This window comes from Rhea americana, unplaced genomic scaffold (assembly GCF_003343005.1).
Source record: "Rhea americana isolate MKP2758 unplaced genomic scaffold, rheAme1 scaffold_185, whole genome shotgun sequence".
Classification (NCBI taxonomy): domain Eukaryota; kingdom Metazoa; phylum Chordata; class Aves; order Rheiformes; family Rheidae; genus Rhea; species Rhea americana.
In genome coordinates, this window is record NW_028185983.1 from 1,454,992 (window position 1) to 1,472,312 (window position 17,321).

Consider the following 17,321-nt stretch of genomic DNA (forward strand, 5'->3'; position numbering starts at 1 on the left):
TCTGTAGTTAGCCTAGAGGAAGTGAATGTTTGCAGCTGTAATTTGTATTTGTCAATGTAGTTCTGCAAAGAAGTCAAGACATTGAACCCTTATTAAAAATGTAAATGCATTCTTATCTTTCCAAAACACTTGATAGTGGATGAGTTGCGATAAGATTGGCTCGCTGCTGCACAGTGCATAAATCTGCAARCTGTGTCAATGCGAGATGGTGGCTGTAGGATAATTTAAGCTGATTCAAGCAGTAATGTAATTCCCCAAACCTGGCCATCTATTAAGTTGTATATGCTCTCTCATCAGAGCTGTCTAGGTTTTTCTTATCTTGGCAGACATAATTTCATTCACTTAAGTTATTTCTGAGGTGGATATAATCCCCAGGTCAACTGATGTCTAATAAAGAGCTGCAGTCTTGTCATAAGCATCTCACATGGTCCAAAGGGATGCTGAAGTAGTAAAGGGTGCWGTTGCTACTCACGAATTTCGTAAGAAAATAAATTATCAGAAATTTAAATTGAAGTGTTTAAAAAATATCTTTTCCATTATAGGTCCATAATAAATAATGTTTATGTGCCCTTTAAACTTTACAAAGACTGAAGAGTTTTGTGATTACAATACCCCTTACATACATGCAAGATGTAATATCTCATGGCACAATAGAGGATAATATGAATAAAGATTTATTATGAGACCTTTGCTGTGAAGATGTAAGGGCCTAATAATGTTGCAGACACAGTTTCAGATACATCTAGGAAAGTACCCATCTACAGATTTTTTTTTTTTAATCTCAAAAGGTTAACGATTATTTCAGTATTTTATTCCTTCATTGGTCATATAGTCTGTCTGATAATAGTTCTCACTTTTCAAACAGTATTAGTTGAATTACTCTGTGTGGATTAATTGTGTAAGTTTATTTCTTGATATATTTTGAATTACATACCAGTTTAAGTCTCATCTTTCACCTAGTATTGCCTCTTTCACCTAGTATTGCCTTTACAGAAAAATCTCTTTAAAAGAAATGATAACTTCACACTATGCAAACAGATCATAGAATCAGAGAATCACAGAATGGGTAAGGTTGGAAGGGACCTCTGGAGATCATCTAGTCCARCCCCCCTGATCAAGCAGGGTCACCTAGACCATGTTAGACAGGGTTGCATCCAGGTGGGCTTTGAGTATCTCCAGAGAAGGAGACTACACAACCTCTCTGGGCAACCTGGTCCAGTGCTCCGTCACTCTCACAGGGAAGAAATTCTCCCTCATGTTCAGGCGGAACTTCCTGTRCTTCAATTTCTGCCCACTGCTTCTTGTCCTGTCACACGGGACAACTGAAAAGAGTTTGTCCCCGTCCCCTTGACACCCTCYCTTCAGGTACTTGTACACATTGATAAGATCCCYCCTCAGTCTTCTTTTCCCCAGGCTGAAGAGGCCCAGCTCTCACAGCCGTTCCTCACAGGGCAGATGCTCCAGCCCTCTGATCATTTTTGTAGCCCTACGCTGGACTCTCTCCAGTAGCTCTATGTCTCTCTTAACGATCTTGAGGATCTCTTAGATCCTCAGCTACTTCTTGGACATCTCTTTCTACAGATTTCTTGAAGGTGGTACACCATTTTCTTAAATTCAGAGATCATGCTACCTCACCGTGTATGTAAAACAAGTGACCAGCTCCCTTTCCAATTTCTGAGGTGAAAACAAGTGCTGTGGTGCTACTTTGACTCCTATTGTATGTTTAAAGGTGTGGGTCTGCACTGGACTTATGGAGAGTTGAATTCACAGACAAACACAAGTTTTAAGCAGCAGGCTGTGATTTTGTCAAAATCCATACACTAAGCATTTACTGGATAGTCATAGGGCTCTCTCAGCAATACTTTAGGCAGTCTTTTCATCTGAGAAATAGTTGTTTTCTCTATGAAAACAGCAGGAACTTGAGACAAACCRCACCGTTTAAAAGCTCAAATACATCTCTATCAATTAATGTAAATTCCTTTCTGCTTATCAGGAAGATGGGGCAGGGGAGGAGAAACAGCCTATTACCAATTTTCACCCTAACTGAGGAACATACTCAGAGGAACTGATGCTCAGCCACACTACAGCTGCTACTTTGATTTTCTCTTTGGATCACAGTTATAACTTAGATGCCATAGATCTTGCCACAGATGTTTTCCTGAAAATGCTCATCCTAGATTAGCGCTATAGCGTAGTATAAGACAGCTGTAGAACAAGAGCCTTTAGAATATATAAATACATTAAAATTGTTGCCTCATCAATGACCAACACTTCTCTCTGTCCTGGAAGATGGAGGCACAAGCTGCAGCAAAACAAACCTCATTCATATTCCCTAAAATGTTTTCAGTTACCTCTCTTGAGGTTTTCTTCCTTTAGATTCCAGTTAACAGTCTTAGATGAGAGTTTTTTTTTGTTTTTTTTTCCCTAATGAGGCCCTAGGAGATAATATGCCCTGGAGCCACACTCAAAGATGACCAGTACCCAGCCTTTAGAGAGGTTGCTTTTATCCTTAGCACAGCACAGCTGTGATTAACCTAAACTCTCAAGCTTAAAGCTTGTCTTCAGAAGTTGTAAACCCATGGAAACTCACCTGTGAAAGGTTCCTAACTGTGCAACGTGCCTTCCAAATATTCCAGAAAAATGAAGTGACCTCAAGTAATACATTACAGTGAGTTAACACTGGAAATTAAAGAATGTTTCAATTTCATCTTAGAACTTCCTGGAGAAATTCTAGCAACACATCCTATTTTTCATCTTCATTACAGTTAGCRAGATCCACTGTGAAAAAAGCCAGAAGAGGGGATAGGGGTAAATAGTACTAAAGGTACCACTGTCTACTGGCCTTGTAAAAATGTAAAAGTGGTGTGAGAGAAAGTGGTAAACTTCTGATCGAATTTTCTTTTCTGTAGATCTCTTCACAGCAAGTGAATTCTTTTAAAGGAGTCTCTCTAGTAGACAGTTAGACAGTTATGCCCAGACAGATGGACATAGAGTTTATAGAATAACCAAGACCTATTCTGGATCCTGGAGTGCATGCTGGGTTTCTGAAGTATGAATTTGGTACATTTCAGGTGAGAGAAGAGCTACATCAAGGAGGATTTCATGAGGATAATGTCAACATTTTGCTGCTTCTCTTATAAATGTTAACCATTTTACTAACTGAATGGTGATTATTGGCCACCTCATGGATGATGGAATTAATGTTGCGTTAATGATCTGTATTTGAAACCAAAATTATGGAAGTAAGTTATGGAAATTATTTTAAAGTTTTAGGATGAGCAATATTATCTTACCACTTACACAGAACAAAAACCTCATAAATTGATCCTTATATGTTATGCAAGATTGTCTCAGCATATGGACATATATTAGCAAAGAGCAGAGCTTTTTGAGACAGTACTTTGGGGGAATTAAAGATCAGTAAAAGAGAACCTCCGTTTTATTCTGCCTAAATCCAAAATGTACACAGCTGACAGTTCTCCCTCTAACCTGCATTTTCCTGTTTTTTCATATATAACTAAATGTGATTGTGTAGTCTCTGAAAACATCCGTTGAATTTGAGGCTGTCTCATTATTCTTTATGAAAATAGGAAATTATTCCAAAGAAAATACCAGTGACAAAACATTAGAGAAAAATGAGATTCAGTGAAAGTATGAAGTAATATCAGCTCTCAGGTATTCCTGGATTGCAGTCTGAGAAGTGTTTAGGGATAGTACGGAAAAAAATGGCAGTATTCTATGGCAGATGAACATTACGTTACCCTCTGGCACAGTGTCCCACCCATAAAATGTGCCTCCAGGGCTGAAGTCTTGAGAAACTTTGTTCTGGGGCACGTTTCAGTGTTGCCCTCACTGTTCTTCAGATAAGGAGAACCTATTCTCAAATATGCATTATTAGGGCATTATATAGTTCTAACTTGACACTTCTGGACCGGTGATGTTGGAATGTTTTCCTTTTTAGTGTTTCTGTTACAAGAGGATCATTCAGTTACGTTAGAGGATCACTGGTTGTTAGGTTCTGTGTATGTCAAAGATTGTATGTGTGGTGAGCAGTTGTGCCAATACCAGTATGTTTGGCATATTTTGTAAAGAAAGCAACAGAGCTAAGGGACAATGATAACTCCATATTATAGCCAGCTGTCACCATACTGACGGTACTAAGCTACACTGATGAGAACAGAGGGGTCTGACTGAAAAGTGGGCAGAAAATCTAGTTCCAGCCTAGTGTTTGTTCCATCAGATAAACTGCCAGTATTAAATACTGTAACTAAAGCAATGATAGCCAAAAGCATTGCCAGAGACTGATTCTATTATAAAACTTCATAATTTTATATGAATTATATACTTGTGGAATAGAATTTTGTTTCCATAGCTAACTCACTCTAGAATAAAATTAATAATATATATAGAAATATAGAGTTACATACTTGTGGAATGTCAGTAACACACAAGGCACTGCAGGAACTATCACTCTCGGCAATACAGTGTCTGTCTGCAGAAAAGTAAATTTACATCCCAAACATTTTTAAAACTAATAAACATAATGCACTGGAAAGCTATTGTAGTAACTGTCATATGAAAATTATGCTTTATAGCCAGTAGAGTGGATTTAAATATTTTGAGGGCTATATATTGTCATCAACTCTCTAACATTAGTATTGGATTGATGTCAAAATATCMTTTTTTAGTATTTTATTAAATATTAAACACAAATATTAAATTATGTGCGAGTTATCCTTCTGCCCGCCTTACAGCTTGTGACTTTCTTACTACAAGTCTATGCACTTTAGGTGCCACTTTTGTAATTTGAAACACTAATTTCAAGAAAAATGGTGCTTGAATTATATAGTAAAGTACTACCACAAGCATAAAATGCTCAGGTTTTTATATAATTTTTCCTTGTGCTCATTCAGCTTAATAGGAAGACAGAGGACACAGGATTAGTTTCTGGGGCTACGTACAGTAGCAGGAAAAAAAAAAAACAGTTCTTATGCATACTGCTGGCAGAAAGACATACAACCACCCCAAAGGCAGGAAGAGAGAGAGAGAGGGAGGGAGGGAGGGAGGGAAAAAAACCACCACTGTTCTTAAGGCTGTGAACATTTACTGTATGGCCAACAGGGAGGCATAACCTTCATCCATCGGGGTGGCAACATTTACTGATGTTTTGTAGTGTTACCTGTTTGTGCCCTGCAGTTTGGACACTGCTGTACAGTATCAGGCGTAGCATTTATTTCTGCAAATGTTTTTCAATATACAGCAAATACAGGAGGCGTTTACTACAGCCAAATGCAACCAAGAGATGGCAGCACTGTTTTTTAATATTGTTTATGCACTGTCATCGGTGCTAAATGATACATCTGTCAATAATAGTATTGAACTTTTCATACATGATACCCATTTTCACTGTTCAGGGGATGGGTCTTTCTTAACAGAAGACCTTAAAAATACTGTCAACCTTGCTGCTAATGGAAATTGTTTTTTACCACTGTAAATTTGCATAATACTGTATCATCTCTGCCACAGAAAGAGCCTATAAAACCCAGGGACTCCAGTGAATATTTAAATGCCACAAGACTGCTTTGATCTGTGGCACCGAGCAATCTTGCTTCGTCGTTTGCTTTGCTTCCCTGCAATTGTTTCTATTCCATTTTTGCTCTAGGGAACAATTTTTCTCACCAGGCAATGTTTTTTAGAATATAGGACACTATAGTAACCATATCTAGTAGTTTCTTTACCAGTGGTTTAAATGCCTTCTACCTCTCTGAGAAAAACAATCACTTCAGTCTAATCTGAAGGGAAAAAAAAAAAAAAACAACAACAGGGAAAATGGCCATGAAAGGATTATTAATATTATCAAGAGATTGTTAGTGTTTATAGTTACCTTCCATAGGGTTGTGTAAAATCACTTTTTCTGACACTCTAGTGCACATGCCTTATCACTGCATATACAAAGACTCAAACATTTTTATTAAGTTAATTTTCTTTTAGTACTTTGTTTTTAAATGATTTTTTAGCAAGTAGTAGGCATCTGCAGAGTAAACAGTAAAATGGGGTAAACTACAGATGAAGTATTTGAACATTAAATGAAATGGATTACGACAGGTAGTGTGAGATTTGATATTCTGCAGGCAAGTATGAGCACTTTACTTTACATTTTAAAATTCAGTAAGTTGTATATGGCTGCAATGTCATAATTTCTAGATTTGACCATGTTGAAAAGCAAGATGATTTAGTTTGACCCCTCTTGAATAGGCACCAGTTTCTAGCAAGCTGAATTTCAGATCACCTCCTGCTGCCATTTTGCAAGAAAAAAAAAAAAGAAACAATATGCTATTTTATTTTCCTTGAATTTCCGAGGTTATGACTGATTTTTTAACAACTTCATTTTTGTCAAGATAGACTATGTGAAACATCTCATTCTGAGTGACATTATGAAAWCTGCTTGTCCACATATACCTAAATATTGAGAAAACAATGTGAATAGTTCATGGGCTTAAATGTTTTTTGGCTTTATTTTGCAAATTAGTAATATTTACTGTGCCTAATCTCTGCTAAGAAATCGGTATTAATTTGTCTATTTCTGGCATTACTTCTTTTTCGACAGAATTATGTAACTTTTTCTTAGAGCAGTGTTGCAGAGTGGAGTAGAGCTATTTTAAAATATGCACATGGATGTTTGCTTATGCAGAAAATAAATAATTTAAATGATTAGCTGTTTTCAGAATCAGAGTAATTTTAATTTAACATTTTTCCCTTTGCAACTACTATGGAAGTGATCATCTGGCTTTTGGAGAAGGCAACGCTTTACTTTTGAATCAAGGTGGTCATCTGTTTATCAGTGTAGTTCAAGTCAGTGGCTCAGGATAACGTGAAGTGTCGGAAATGGTTTTCTTCACTAATATCTGTAACAAGATCTATGGAGTTTAAGCTATAACTGTGATACAAAGAGGAAATAAAAGCAAAGTGGCTGAGTATCAGGGCTCTGCCCATGTGCACACCCAAGTCACTTAGTCATCGATTCCTGGGGTGGTGTGGGTACTGCCCAGCTCCTCTCCTGATGGACGAGCCACTGGACTCACTGGAGACAACAGACTGGTGTGAGACAAGGCGCCTGCCTGGACTCTGAGCTGGCTTCACAGCAAAGCATTTGAATAACTATTGTTACAGGATGCTCCAGGCGAGAATTTCAGGAAATCTCAGAGATTGCCCCAGGCAGCTCCTACTATGTGTAGCGCAGCTGATGGGCACAGTTTGCAACTCCTCACTGGACAACCAGGGTGTCCAGAGAGTCCCCCAAGGCAGCTTCTACTGTCTGATTTACCAAACTGTACATACATAATTGTAAATAATCAATAGAAATGGTTCCTTCAAATGCGGATGTGATTACATGATAATCTTTTGTACATAGATAAGAGATGCTTTGCTTGGAGTTTTGGATAATCAATAGCAATGGAGCGTACATGCACTGGAGTGATCATGTATGCCCACAGGCTAGCTGAATTATCCTGGTTCAGGAGAACAATTTGGGGAGTCCCATGCAATCCCACTGAAGACACCATCGCAAGGAGCCTTGCAGAGGAGGTTCCTGTTGCCACTTGGACAGCAACAGGCCATCTTGTCTGAGACACTTGAATCTCCAGGTTAGTGTACTGAAGGTAAAAGACCTATTTTGATATAGGTTATGTTTTGTTTTTAAACTGACACACTGTTCATGTCAGTCTGTGCAATATAGCATAACTGACATTTTTGCTGACACCAGTTGCAAGGGGGCRTATTCTCCAGATACTGAGAGCTTCTTGTCCCAGGCCTGGCCTTGTACTGCAAATGGCCAAGAGAGAGGGCAGATCAGAGCTGGTGTCAAACTTACAAGTATTTGCCTGTTGTATCCAAGCATGAATGTATCCAAGCATAATGGGAAGATTCATGACATTRGCCCTTGTGAGACCCTCTGATTTCAAGGATTAGTTTATGTGATGCTAATGAGAAACCAATGAATGGCTCCTATTTTATCCCAGCTTTATTATCTTGTTTGCTATGTAGGGTATCTGAGATACTTTTTCTACTACTATGAACCAAGTGCTTGTTTCAGCTTATTCAGTGTAGTATTGTCGGGGGGACTGTGGCTGATCAGGGGCAGGGCTGCAGTGGGGCTGGAGCCAGTACTGCGGTGGCATCACAGGCCAGGGACTGACAGCCACAGGCTCCCCCCCCAGTGGCAGTCTGAGACTGGGGGTAGACAGGGACTTGCAGGGCTAGGGGGGCCTCAAGGACCCGACATGCCTAGGCAGTTCATAAAATGAAAAATGGTGGGAACAGAAGACTTTGCATCTAGTTGGAAAAAAAAAGGTGTAGGTAGATATTACAGCTATTAGCATAAAATTTTTATATGCCTTAAATATAGTTTCAAAATTTGAAGCAGAAATTGAACCAAAAACTGTTTTTATGCAGTCCATCTTGAGAAATAGGAACACTAAAGAGGGGTCATTGTGGCTTGACACTTGGAGAGTATGGAGAGTCCAATGGAGTAAAATCATAGAGATGACAGCTGGGAGGCCAACTAAACTCAGCAACTTTTATTTCCTATTTACCAGCCACCTGAGTTGTTCTCCATTCGAGGGGAAAAAAAAATGTAAAAAAAAAATGCTTGCTGTCTTTTATTTCCAAGATGCTGGCTTTTGTTTCAGTTTCCTCTTGACATTTCCTTTCCCTCTTTGGGAGGGGGAGAGAGCTGGTCATTAATGATCGAAAGCCTCAGGAGAAGTGGAAACTTTTGAAGGATTTCAAAGTCTAACAGACTTTCACAAATGAAAACAACTGGGGAAATACTGAAAGTACTGAGAGGTGTTTGCCTGAATGACAGCTCAGATAAATGACAGTTCACGAGCCTGTCTACAGGCTAGGAAAGAGCCAGAGACGTCAGTCCTGTTAGTGGCTGTATTTGGAAAGTATTCAGACCATACAGCAACAACAGCTTTGCGACAGTTAGTAATACTGGATTTTAAATCCACCATGAAGCCTAAAAGCTTTTCAGAGTTTCACTAGCATGAAAGCGGCATCTCAATTTCTCCATAACCTTCAGATTTCAAAGGATTCTACTATGAATAGTACAGGTCTTGGTAGAAACTAAAGCAGAGGAAACGATAATAATAGTTAAGGCCTCAGCTTATTTTAATACATTACATATGCATAATATGTTCATCCACTATTGCTAACTAAGCAGAAAATGCAGCCACTTTTAATAAATATGGATGACTTTAAGCAACTTAATTGGCCAATGACTAGAAACAAAGACCCAAAAGCACAAAATTGATCAAAGATCACTGAAAAGTACAACAAAATAGTTTGTGATCACTGGTGGAAAAATAATCAGTGAAACAAAATCCTCAATAATCTTTAATGGGACTTGAAGTTTGTCCAACAAACCAATGAAGTCCTTCACAACAGAGATGTGCAGTCATGCAGTAAAGGAATTTAAATAGCATTACAAAATATCCAAGTCTAACAGTCAATGTTAACTCAAGGATTAACTCAGATTTGGATTAATAATGAGCATTCTTTTAAAACAAAATTTAAAAAATTAATTGCAGCTGAAGAAAAAAAGGAAATTCCAGTAAGTAGATTCAGGTTATAAGTACTACAGTGCAAAGTTTTGTTTTTCTTATTTTTTTTTCAGCTGTGCTTCATATGCTGAGTGGAATTATGATTGATGTTCTTTTTCTCTTCTCCCATCTCTCCTTCTTCTCCTCTCCTCCCTCTCCTGCATCAAATCTCATGTCTCCTGCACTGCTTTCTACATAGGTAGGCCTAAATTAAACGTAATCTCTGCATATACTTGTGTCTATTCAGGTACATCAGAATGTTATTCAAGGATGATCTTAGATTATTGAGGCCATATTCCTTTTGAAGAATATAGCAAGCCTGCCCTGTGGCTACTACCAATTCATCAAATATTCAGCTTTTAGTTGTTTGGAATTTGAGGTGAAGAGTTGTGCAAACCAGGATTCCAACTTCACCTTATGATAAAGGAATTCTTTCTTAACCTGTTTTCTTTGTGCCCAGAATGCTAGCATCTGTGAACAAGTTTCGTAAGTAAACACCGTAAGAAATCATGGGAAACATTTTCAGTTTATTAATGAGAGAATTACTATGGAGGATGGCTATGCAGCTCTTTTTTTCTGACTTAGAAGCCTATCAACCCTGTCCTTGTCTTTATGAGTTGCTAGATTTTCCACACTCTGATTATCTGTCCAACGTTTCAACACGTTGCAGCCCAAGAGGTATTTTTAGCTCACTTTGTGAAATGACCCTTAATAGTACTGAGCTGCTTGTACTGTGTTGCATTTCTGGATGCACTTCTGGTTCTTGCTCATGAATGTTTATTGGTAAGCGAGAAGCTGGTATTTATGCCCCTGTAAGACTGTATGGCAAAACTACACTCCAAGTAGTTTGCATTCAAATATCTGATGAACTACAAGCCACAATTTCATAGCAGAAAATCTATGTGGAGAAGCATGGGAGGACCTTCAAGATCAGAAACTGATATCTTGATCTTTTTTTTCAGTTTTTCAGCAACAATTCCTGACCTGTTCTTTAGCATCATTACTGAAGCCACCTTGGGTACTTACTTAACTAGTGTTTCATCCAAGCTCTTAGAAGAAGAAACTGTCTCCCTGTAAAGCTCTATCACTGGCACTCCTGCAGCTGAGCTTCAGTGATCCATCTCAATCCCGATTGATGGCAGCCTCCAGACAAKATAGTTAAGTGATGAGACTTCTTAATTGCAGTAACAGATAGACAGAGATTGATTTATAGCTTCAGATTTTGCCTTTAACATACAATTGAAGTGTAAAACTCTGCAAGCCAGCAAGTGGAGGGGGGAAAAGAGCACAAGGAATTCAACAGTAAGGGATTAGGATTTGGGTGCAAAAATGTCTCTGGATGAAGTTCATTCTTAAATATTAGAACGCTTCCTAAATGAATAATGAAGCAGAAGATTAGTTTACATCCATCTGCCTTTTACTCTCTTTGCTCTGTTGTGCTTTTCATTTCTTCCTGTGCTACAGGCCATTCTGTGAGCTGCGTGAGTTGTCGCATGAAAGCAGTCCTGCTGATTGCTGAGAAATTGCGTATGAGGTGGTAGGAATGTGAGTCTGCTCTGTAGACCCTTGAAAGGCCAGGCCTTAACAAGCAGCTATGTATCTAAAGTCACAAAGGCAGCACCTTGGGAGATTTGTAGGGGGACCCGGCAGGTAAAGCATTTATAGGCAGTGTTTAGAGATTTCCACAAGACTTGATGTGTCAGTGCAGCATTACAGAGCACCTTTCAGAGGTATTGATTTGGGTCACAGTGACTGCGGAGCTCTGGCAGTGAACTTCTGTATCCAGACTAGTTGGAACTGCCTTCCAGACTGGGCTGTCTAGTTAAATCACAGCAAAACACTTTCACAGCTCTGTTGCTTCCACTTCTCAGTGTTTGATTTCCTCTCAGCTTTAGGCTCTTTAGGCAAAAACCCCACCTAGTGCTTTTCTGCATGTTGAGGCACACAAATACTTAAGAAAACCTAGCCCAGACACTGAATCATGATAGAGTGACTGATTAAGGCTTAATGAAAATAGAAAAAGTATGAATGGAACCTGTTTGAAACCAAAGTGATCTTTTCCTTATTACCAGTTTAAAATCTGTTAAGAAGATCATTTTAAAAAATAGATTTTGTCCTTAATACAGAGTATTACAGTATTAGGGTAGGTTTTTTTCTAGCATCATTTTAATAAACTTATTATAAACTTCATCAACTTAGCCTACTGTCAGTTGTCACACAAGCTACTCATATACACTTATATAGAACTTAAAGGACAAGAAGTTGCCTATCAAGTATTTCTTATCCAGCTGAGCAGAAAGGTCACACTAGTCTTTAAGCATTCAAGATACTATTAATGAATACTTATATAAGAAGCAGAGTAGGTAATCATCAGGTTAATTGCTAAACTTTTTAGCCTCTTTATAGGTGATGGGATTCAATTTTGATATTCATATTCAGAAAGCTATTTTGCGGAATTGTATTTGAGCAAAATAGCTACTTTKTGCATTCTTTTCTGCCTAATATGAAATGATGAAGGAATACTGAAAGCAGTTAGTGAAAATGGAAGATTTAAAGTGAAACCTTGCTAGCCTTAAAAAAACAAGAAGTCTTTTAATTTTCCTAAATATTCATAAAAGGAATTTGCAAATAAATTATAAAATATAAGTAAAATTAGGAAAAACACTTTCTTTCCATGTGCAGATAATGAGTGTAGAATGAAGATGGTCTGTAGAGTATAGAAGGTGTCATATCTAGTGACAGTCTTAACAGTCTTGAAGAAAATAGTAGAAAAAACATACCGCAGAGAACTTCTTTACTGAATATGCTTCCAAAGAAAGAAGCCATAGATTTTTTTTAAAGGGTTTTATTTTGCAACATCTTTAATAAACGTGTTAAAGGAAATCTCTGGTAAAAAAGAACGGACATAATTTCAGTGACTGCAAAGTTAGAACAGGTAGGGTCACTAGCAATTGCTACACTGTATAAGAAAGTACTGCCTCTGTGATGCTATTAGTACGTGCAGGTGTTTTATCTGACACCAGAGAATTTCTTGCAAAGGACATCTATGCATGGGAGACAGAATGAAGGTGATTCGTGAAATCTCATCAGCACCCCCCTGTGTGAGCTTCCCAGGTAGGGCAGAATTGAATTTTGGATGCTGAGTGTTCATAATTCACTGGCAGGTTGCACAATTAAATCAAGCAGTAGACTCTAGGTAAGAGAAAATAACCTAAAGGATTAAGTATTGACAGGCATGTGTGTTATTTATTATTACATATTCAAACAGAATTATTGAATATGTATTGGCATATATAGCAGGTGAGAAAGGGATCTTAGAAGAGCCTAAAAGCAACTAATAGAGAAGCAGAGCTAAACTGTTTATTGCTTAGTCGTACTGATATTAAGAAAAACTTCAGTCTTTAGCCTGCTGATAGTCCTTCAAAATTGGTAGAGTCTTGCAAAAATAGCATATCATGTTAAGGTATATTTTGCAATCAAAGGACAGGACCAAGTCCAGACTTCCATTTTAAGTCCTTCATTTATTGAATGGCAAATGAATACCTGTCCTCATCAAAGAAAACATAATGAAACTTCAGCAAAAACAGTACTGCAAAGCTTTCATGTACAAGTAAAATAAGCTGAATTCTAAATTAATGATACTTTCTCAGTGGTATGAATGACAGGATGACRTTCATGCACAAGAAAAACAACTGTATTCAAATAATACTAGGCCACACAACTAATCTATGTCATTTGATTTCCATCTTAGAAAGCATATTTAACCAGAGTATGTGGGCTGCACACAAAAGGTAGTTGCACTACAGGAAGCAGAAATCCTCCTTCAGGCTGTTCTATGTCAGCAACAATAACCTCAAGGCTGCAGTTGTCTAAATGGCTACATTTATAATTTGTTGTTTGGATTCTCTGGTTTTCTATAGCTGTCTTAGCAGGTGACCTCAGATTTAAATTCTCTGGAGCAGGGACCATACATTTATATGTGCATGAGCAGTGGGGATTTGATCTTGGCTGGAGCTGCAGGGTATGACTGTGATGTAAATGTCAAAACATAATGGAGTGAGCTCAGGCAATTTCTCTCAGTAATAAAACTTACTGCTTTAAAATGTCACGAGGCTAAAGAAACTTCAACATAAACTGATACTGAAATCAGTGGAAAATACATTTATCCACAATGTAACTTAAATATGAGTTATTTAATTGTAAGGCATATTAAAATTTTATTAATTCAGTTATGCTGCATTCTTCACTCTAGCAGGATCATACCCCTTGAGAGGAATAAACTGATGAACGCTCATGGAATTACCACACTTTTTGCTTCTGTTTCTTGGGCATTCTTCACAATTTTTGTCCAGGCATAGTCTAGAAAAAAGAAAAAAAAAGACTATAACATAGTAGCATCTCTGAATGTAGTTTTATGTTAAATCAATTACTCTCTCTTTTTAGAGAAGTCATTTTCTCAAAGGTCTCCTAAATCATCAGTGTGAATTCTGGTTTATTCTTCCCTCACTACAAAGCCAAAAAAAGAATGTATTTCACCTTTATAAGGAACAGCAAGTTGTAAAGATCCCATCAGTTGTTTAAACTCTTTAGAGCTACTTACACAGAATCTCTGATAGCTATGGTCCAATTTAGTTGCAAAACAGAATCTTAATACTCTAATCTCAATGAACAAATGAAAATATATGTGTGATCATGTTCCCTTTTCTTGCAGGCAACCCTCTACTACTGTAGTATACCTTTCATATTTAGGCAGYTTAATTTGTTGCCATTGTTGGAAGAAGTCATCATCCTATCTTTTGCAGCACTAGGGCTTGTTTGCAAAACAAAAAACTCAGAAGTGATCAATGTTAGGGCTATGAAGAGAAAAATACGATACAAAGAACATAAGTATAAATTTGAAATGATATATCTGAATCTTTTTGTTTTCTAGAAAACGAGTACAGTAACTCTCCCATTATGGTGTCCCAGGAATGGCTGATGTTTGAATGTAATAGCAAATAATATGCTTGAAAGCATAAGCTAATTTGGAATATTAGATATACAGCCCATTTATCTCCTTTAAGTAGCTGTCTTGATTAAAGGGAAAGCTCTGAGAGAAAAATATGGGAAGTCAGAAAATCTCATAGAAAACAATCAAAAGAAAAAAATGCTATAATTTTATCATCTTTATGTAGACTATTACATATTTTGAGAAGCTTTGCTATTGACTTCAATGAAAGAAAATTAGGCCACTAGAACTAAGCTGATACGCGCTGCACTCAGAGGCTAAGATTCTACATTATGAAAGCTGAATTTAGGCCCTGGTCTTATACTTGCTTGTTTCTAGACCTTAAAGTGATTAAAGGCAGCTGGGTACGTACTTTTTGGGGTTACCAATAGCTGTACTTTTTTATTTTTCTTTAATAAGCACTCCTGTCATTCGGTAGAACTATAATCCTTGACCACTGAAGTAGACAAGCTGGATCATAAAGCAGGATTTGATAGGTGTAGGCCCAATTTGCTCCATAAAACCTTTGTGAGGAAAGGGAGAAGTTAACAGGAGGAAGCACATTTCAGCCAAGTTTCAGCTTTTATATAATTTTGTCTACCTCTTCCTAGTTCAAAAGAGTGTTTGCCTCAATGGCTTTGAATTGAGTCTGTGGTGTGTAGCTTCATGCATCCACTGTACTTCAGTTGTGAAGTCTTCACAAAGAGAAAAATTAACAGAATGAGCTGGATTTTTTGTATCTATAAGTGTTTTCCTGCCATATTATATCACTGAATGTAACTTGTAGAACCATGACAGAACTGGAAAACACACAGGCATATACTCACATGCACATATATTACCAAGCTTTAACCACCAATACCGAGTTACGCAGATCTCAGTTGCATCATATAGAGCAGATGGTCATATAGCTGTCACACATGAAATTCATCTTCTTACTACAAGAAAAAAATGTAGACCATTTTGTAAGAGGTGCATCCAGAGCCAACTAATTCTGCAACAGTACTGTATTACTTTGGAATCTGAAATGCCCAAGCTATTTTTTCTCCTCACCTGGCTTTCATATTGACAAAGCAGCTTCCGGGGCTTCTCCTGCATTGCATTCATTTTCTGTTCCACTGGGGGATGCTGAGGTGCAAAAGCTTTTGTTGGTTCAGTAAGTTATGTTTGGGTTTTGGCATAATAGGACGGTTCTGAGGGGAAAGCATGGAACGGAGGTGCAACCCAAGGCAGAAACAAGGAGCCTTAAAGAAGTAAATGATATGCTGCAATTTTATTTGTAACACAGCATGTTTCAAATTATATTGTATGAATTTGACATAATTGAACTAGCGAGTGTGGGAGCAAAATGGGCTACCACCACATGCAACTGGTCAATCCATAGTCCAGTTTACTCTTATTAAGAGGAGTTCAGTAGTGGCTGTCTTAATGGATGGTGTCCCTGAGAATACTGGGTTCCAATCCCCCATCTGGCCACAGAGTTAGCAGGCTGGAAACCAAAATAAAATAAATTTATTAATTTCATAACAACAAATTGATGTGAAATAAAGGTAGAGGAAGGAGAAACAGTTGGTTTATGAAAAGGGAAGAGGGAAATGAATAGAAGTGCTTTAAAGTCATCCAGATACAGGTAAGAACTTAAATGATTAGCTAGAATTTAGAAAATCAGTGTCATTGATTCTGCAATAAAATGATTAGAATATCCTGCAAATTTCAATCTCCACAAATTGTCATAGACTAAAAAAGGGATGTATTCTCTTTCCCATAATTTATATGCAAACAGTGAAGGAAAGATTTTTAAGCAACTTTTTTAAAGGGATTAGGATGTTTGGTTGGGAATTCTACTGGTTGCAACAGTTGTCAGTACAAATAATGTAACATTCTGATTTGGGTGGAGCAACTATTAATCTCAATAAATTTAATATTTAAATTTAATATTAGTAATGTTGCTTTCCAGATGATCTGATACTGGAATGATCACTAGATCACAAGAGTATTGTATTCCAGTATCTCAAAGCTATTTGCAAACTGAGTGGCAAATGCTCCTTCTCTTTTGATTCTRTAAGTTACCATAGATGAAAAAAATAAATACAGGAAGGTAAGAGTTGATATTCAGGCTTCTTTTTTTTTCCTTTTTAGCAAATATGTCACAGCTTCTGATAGTGGTAATCATGATCAGTGATGTATCAATCCCTGATGATCAGCAATTGTTAGTAGTTAGTGATACTACTACTACTACTAAAAACTGATACTGTGTATAATATTATAGACAAGTATTTTTATTTCAGTAAACAAGTGGAGTGTATTTACCCCCACAGCTTCCCTCACAATTAATGCATTTTATCCTTAAACAGTAATTCAAAATCAGTTCTGGGACTTGAACGATTTATAGTAAGTAAATGTTTGCTTTTTCATTAGATTTTACTTATCCAAGTTTGATGGAGTCTTAAATCTTGATTTACTTACTACTTAGATTAGTACTGCTTCCAAATCAATTAACGTGACAGTTCCTGTGTACCCAAATGTTGATTTACACACACTGTATTTCTAAGATAATCTGCACTTACCATTAGCAGTTTTATGTTCAGTCTAAAAAGCTAATGAAATAAAAGGCTAATGAAAGACTGAGATCATTTCCTGAATTATTTTCCTTACCCTTTTACTATTTAATTCTTGTTCCAATGGCTGAAATGGCAAGAAATGGCCAGACCATCTAGGATTCCTGATATACT

The 17,321-nt window shown here is 37.3% G+C and overlaps 1 protein-coding gene across 3 annotated transcripts in view; it reads left to right on the forward strand.

Moving 5' to 3' along the window:
• Positions 1–17,321, forward strand: part of CTNND2 (catenin delta 2) — a 655,980-nt gene that overhangs the window by 287,699 nt on the left and 350,960 nt on the right. The window lies entirely within an intron of this gene.